Source organism: Zophobas morio, unplaced genomic scaffold (assembly GCF_036711695.1).
Source record: "Zophobas morio isolate AGI-343-1 ecotype UQ-CSIRO unplaced genomic scaffold, CSIRO_AGI_Zmor_V1 ptg000510l, whole genome shotgun sequence".
Taxonomy (NCBI): domain Eukaryota; kingdom Metazoa; phylum Arthropoda; class Insecta; order Coleoptera; family Tenebrionidae; genus Zophobas; species Zophobas morio.
This window is the reverse complement of record NW_026972613.1, coordinates 35,001-40,000: the sequence shown is the minus strand read 5'-3', so window position 1 is coordinate 40,000 and position 5,000 is coordinate 35,001. Positions and strand designations below refer to the sequence as shown.

Genomic DNA, 5,000 nt, shown 5'->3' with positions numbered 1-5,000 from the left:
CCCGTCACCGGCAGCGGTCACTACGGGCCTGGCACCCTCTATGGGCTGTGGCCCCGTTCAAGATGGACTTGGACGCGCCGCACGATTTCGGGATGACGGACCCTCCCTAACACCACATTTCCCGGCGTCCGGTTTCGGCCGCGGGATTCGGTGCTGGGCTCTTCCCTGTTCGCTCGCCGCTACTGAGGGAATCCTAGTTAGTTTCTTTTCCTCCGCTTAATAATATGCTTAAATTCGGCGGGTAGTCTCACCTGCTCTGAGGTCGCAAGATCGAATAGATCTGGAAATGGATCATTTTAATACGCAAACGATCATGGCACGTCGTCGACGCGGCCTTTACGGTCTTTCGTCGAACAGCGACCTGACGTCGTCGCGAGATACGTCACGCACGCCTCGGACACGACGGTCGCATCGTTCGACAAAATCAACGCCGTTATGGCCGTCGAAAGTCGATCGTTTTGTGCTTTACGTCTGCTGATCCGCCCGTCGAAGGACGACGACGAACTCCTTCGAAAAGAAAGTCCGACACGTCACCCCGACGGGCCGCTATCGCGTCTCCGGATGTCGCGTACGCCGGATCGTACTCGAAACGAACGAACGTTACGTAAGTCGTCTCGACATCGACCTCCAACGGCACGCGTCTAAAAAACATCCAACTCGCTCCGACGAACGCCACGCTTTCTCAAACGAGGCGAACCGAGCAGTCTTTGAAATTGACACGACCCTCAGCCAGGAGTGGTCCGGGAACAGTTTATCCGAGGACCGCAATGTGCGTTCGAAATGTCGATGTTCATGTGTCCTGCAGTTCACAAGTTGACGCGCAATTAGCTGCGTTCTTCATCGACCCACGAGCCAAGTGATCCACCGTTCAGGGTAATCTTTTAGAATATACATTAAGACGCACGTTCTCTCCGGCTCGCCTCGCGACGGCCTGGAACGTTCTGCGTCGAAATTCTCTCGGTTTCGATTGTTTATTAAGATAAAAAAAGAAAAAAAAAGAAAAGAGAAACTTTCGAACGACGTGTCGTCTTACTAATTCCATCTTTTCCTCTCTCTCTTTTTTTTTTTTGTTAGTCGCAAGACTTGATCTCCTTTTCTAAAGCAGAAGCTCAACCGCACAACGATCACTTAACCAAACAAACTAGGTGTGATTTCGTCAAACGGCGCTTCCTAGGAGCGTCTCGAACGACGTTTCGAATCGTCTCGACGAGAACGGCGGCATCGAGCCGAACCCGTCGGCCGGGCGAAAATCATTTAAAACCCACGGTAACGAAGACTAGCAAAGGCGCACGAAACGCCCCGCACGTACTTACGAAACCTGCGATCCGAATCGAACTCTTTGAGGTTCTTTAGCGGATCAAGGTGCCCGAAATGCCGTCTGCCCGATCGCACGACGAACGCGCGTAAAGGACCGGCGCCGCGAGTTCGCATCGGCATGACGCCTAATCCGACTCTGGACGATTCAATAGTTCGAGGACGTCGTGTGACGCCGTCTCTTAGACGCGTTTCCTCTTTCGCACCGATCCCCACGTGGGACGAGAGAAGAGAAGAGAACGCGCTTCGGAAACGCGCGACGGCACCGCTAAAGGCTGGACGTGCCGTCGTCTACGCCGCAGACGTCTTTAGATGTTAGATCGAGCGTGTACGTCGTCCACGGACGCGACATACTTCGCACGACAACAACAACACGATCAGACGATGGTGTGTGTGTCTGTGTAAAGACAGTGCGTGTGTTCGAGACACGTTAATGATCCTTCCGCAGGTTCACCTACGGAAACCTTGTTACGACTTTTACTTCCTCTAAATGATCAAGTTTGGTCATCTTCCCAGCGACATCGGCGACGCCGAAACGCCACCGCGTACCGGTCCGAAGACCTCACTAAATCATTCAATCGGTAGTAGCGACGGGCGGTGTGTACAAAGGGCAGGGACGTAATCAACGCGAGCTTATGACTCGCGCTTACTGGGAATTCCTCGTTCATGGGGAACAATTGCAAGCCCCAATCCCTAGCACGAAGGAGGTTCAGCGGGTTACCCGGGCCGCTCGGCCAGGGAGGACACGCTGATTCCTTCAGTGTAGCGCGCGTGCGGCCCAGAACATCTAAGGGCATCACAGACCTGTTATTGCTCAATCTCGTGCGGCTAGAAGCCGCCTGTCCCTCTAAGAAGAATTGTTTGTACGCCGACAGTAAAAACCGCGCACGGCCAACGGGCGAACCCGAGACCGGCGGGCCTTTGGGATGTCGAAATACGCCTATTTAGCAGGCTAGAGTCTCGTTCGTTATCGGAATTAACCAGACAAATCGCTCCACCAACTAAGAACGGCCATGCACCACCACCCACCGAATCAAGAAAGAGCTCTCAATCTGTCAATCCTTCCGGTGTCCGGGCCTGGTGAGGTTTCCCGTGTTGAGTCAAATTAAGCCGCAGGCTCCACTCCTGGTGGTGCCCTTCCGTCAATTCCTTTAAGTTTCAGCTTTGCAACCATACTTCCCCCGGAACCCAAAAGCTTTGGTTTCCCGGAAGCTGCCCGCCGAGTCATCGAAAGAACGTCGGCGGATCGCTAGCTGGCATCGTTTATGGTTAGAACTAGGGCGGTATCTGATCGCCTTCGAACCTCTAACTTTCGTTCTTGATCAATGAAAGCGTTTTTGGCAAATGCTTTCGCTTCTGTCCGTCTTGCGACGATCCAAGAATTTCACCTCTAACGTCGCAATACGAATGCCCCCATCCGTTCCTATTAATCATTACCTCGGGGTTCCGAAAACCAACAAAATAGAACCGAGGTCCTATTCCATTATTCCATGCACACAGTATTCAGGCGAAGTTTTAGCCTGCTTTAAGCACTCTAATTTGTTCAAAGTAAACGTGCCGGCCCACCTCGACACTCAATGAAGAGCACCGCGGCGGGATTGAGTTGGGCCGCCCTCTCGAGCTAAGCCCACCGGCAGGACGTCCCGCGGCACGCCAGTTAACACCGCGAACGATGAACCGGCGGCGCGGGACACAGATTCGACTACGAGCTTTTTAACCGCAACAACTTTAATATACGCTATTGGAGCTGGAATTACCGCGGCTGCTGGCACCAGACTTGCCCTCCAATTGATCCTTGTTAAAGGGTTTAGAGTGTACTCATTCCGATTACGGGGCCTCGGATGAGTCCCGTATCGTTATTTTTCGTCACTACCTCCCCGTGCCGGGAGTGGGTAATTTGCGCGCCTGCTGCCTTCCTTGGATGTGGTAGCCGTTTCTCAGGCTCCCTCTCCGGAATCGAACCCTGATTCCCCGTTACCCGTTACAACCATGGTAGGCGCAGAACCTACCATCGACAGTTGATAAGGCAGACATTTGAAAGATGCGTCGCCGGTGCGAGACCGTGCGATCAGCGTAAAGTTATTCAGAGTCACCAAGTTGTACGATGACGGAGACCGCCACCGATTGGTTTTGATCTAATAAAAGCGCCCCTTCCGTTTCCGGTCGGGGCTCTGTTTGCATGTATTAGCTCTAGAATTACCACAGTTATCCAAGTAAATGTGGGTACGATCTAAGGAACCATAACTGATTTAATGAGCCTTTCGCGGTTTCACCTTAATTCGGCTTGTACTGAGACATGCATGGCTAAATCTTTGAGACAAGCATATGACTACTGGCAGGATCAACCAGGGAACTGCGTTCTCGTTCGGATACTCCGAAACTGAAAACTACACTTTCGTCGAAAGCGCGAGTGCGTGTTCGCGAAACGAACGCGTAGGAACGTAACGCCACGCTTAACTCTCTCTTTCGTTGTTTTATATACGAAAAATATCATACATAACGATACCGGTCGAAAAGTTTCGCGAGGAAACCTCCTGCGCCGGTTTAAAAGTTCAAACATTCTCCTCACTCTTCGCTAGATAGAATGCGACGGTGAGACGTGCCGAATTCTTTACAGAATCTGCACACGTTACGAGTATATTATATATTCTCGCTCGGAATGTAGGGAGTTGACGCAAATTTAATAGCTGTTCGATGCAACGAACGACGAATCGTGAAATTCGAACGTACGCCACCGTTTACAACAATGTAAGGTTGATCGCATAAGGACCGCCGACGATGGAACGTCCGCCGCATCCGCGATCTCGCTGTGCTGGACCGTCTTTCGAGGCAAGCTCGAACCCAATGAAGGAACTCAAGGATTCCATGAAATTCTAGGCGCAAACGCTCCGAGAGCCAAGTCTACTTCGGGTCATTTTCGACGGGTGCGATAACTACATTCTCAAAATTATCAACAAGACACACACACATACAAGGTTCGCTCTTATAATCATTAAAGGCACGACCACCAAAAGTAATCGCAACGTTTCGTTCTAAAAAGGTGAACGTATCGTCATCTCTTTTTGTCGGGTCGGTCTGAATAACATAATAATGTCGTTGTTGAACATTATTTATTACAGAGAGAAACCAATGCGGTTAGCGTCTGCTATCATTTTTAGAGAATACGTAAAAACGCACAGTCTTAGAGACACCGAAGAACGGCCGGAACGTGCTGCGAAATTCATTTCGTCATAAATCCGAATTCCTTTTAAAAGTATTGGATAAGACTCGCAGACAGTCCGTGGTAACGCGAGCGAGAGGATGCAGTCGTTGGTCGGTATCTCGAGAGAACACCTCACACGCCACAACATCACTCCGCTACCTATAATAGCGCGCTTGACGTCGATCGGAGCCAAACGCTGCGAAGCGGCGACAGTGGTACGCGAGCAGGGGCGCGAGACACACCTCTCCCCGTCCGAGGTGCGCTCTGTCGGTGTGATGGCTCTTCGTAAAGAGCGGTTTGAACATTTTTCCACGGATTTTCGCAAGAAAAAAAATACGGCCGCATTGTGTTACGTAATCGAGGTAAGTTAGAATTTTTATTATAGCGATTTAGTTAATTTTAAAATACGTACCCGGTACGGGACGCCGTACTTCATAAATTTCGAACGCCGTACTTCATAAATTTCAAACGCCGTACTTTATAA

At 50.8% G+C, this 5,000-nt stretch overlaps 2 non-coding genes across 2 annotated transcripts; both read right to left on the bottom strand.

The window, feature by feature from the left end:
• Positions 1–719: 719 nt before the first annotated feature.
• On the bottom strand, positions 720–876 carry LOC135121149 (5.8S ribosomal RNA). The gene has a single exon (XR_010278870.1). It is a non-coding gene; the product is annotated as a 5.8S ribosomal RNA (ribosomal RNA).
• Positions 877–1,745: 869 nt separating this feature from the next.
• On the bottom strand, positions 1,746–3,666 carry LOC135121144 (small subunit ribosomal RNA). Its single transcript, XR_010278867.1, has one exon. It is a non-coding gene; the product is annotated as a small subunit ribosomal RNA (ribosomal RNA).
• Between the last annotated feature and the right edge of the window lie 1,334 nt (positions 3,667–5,000).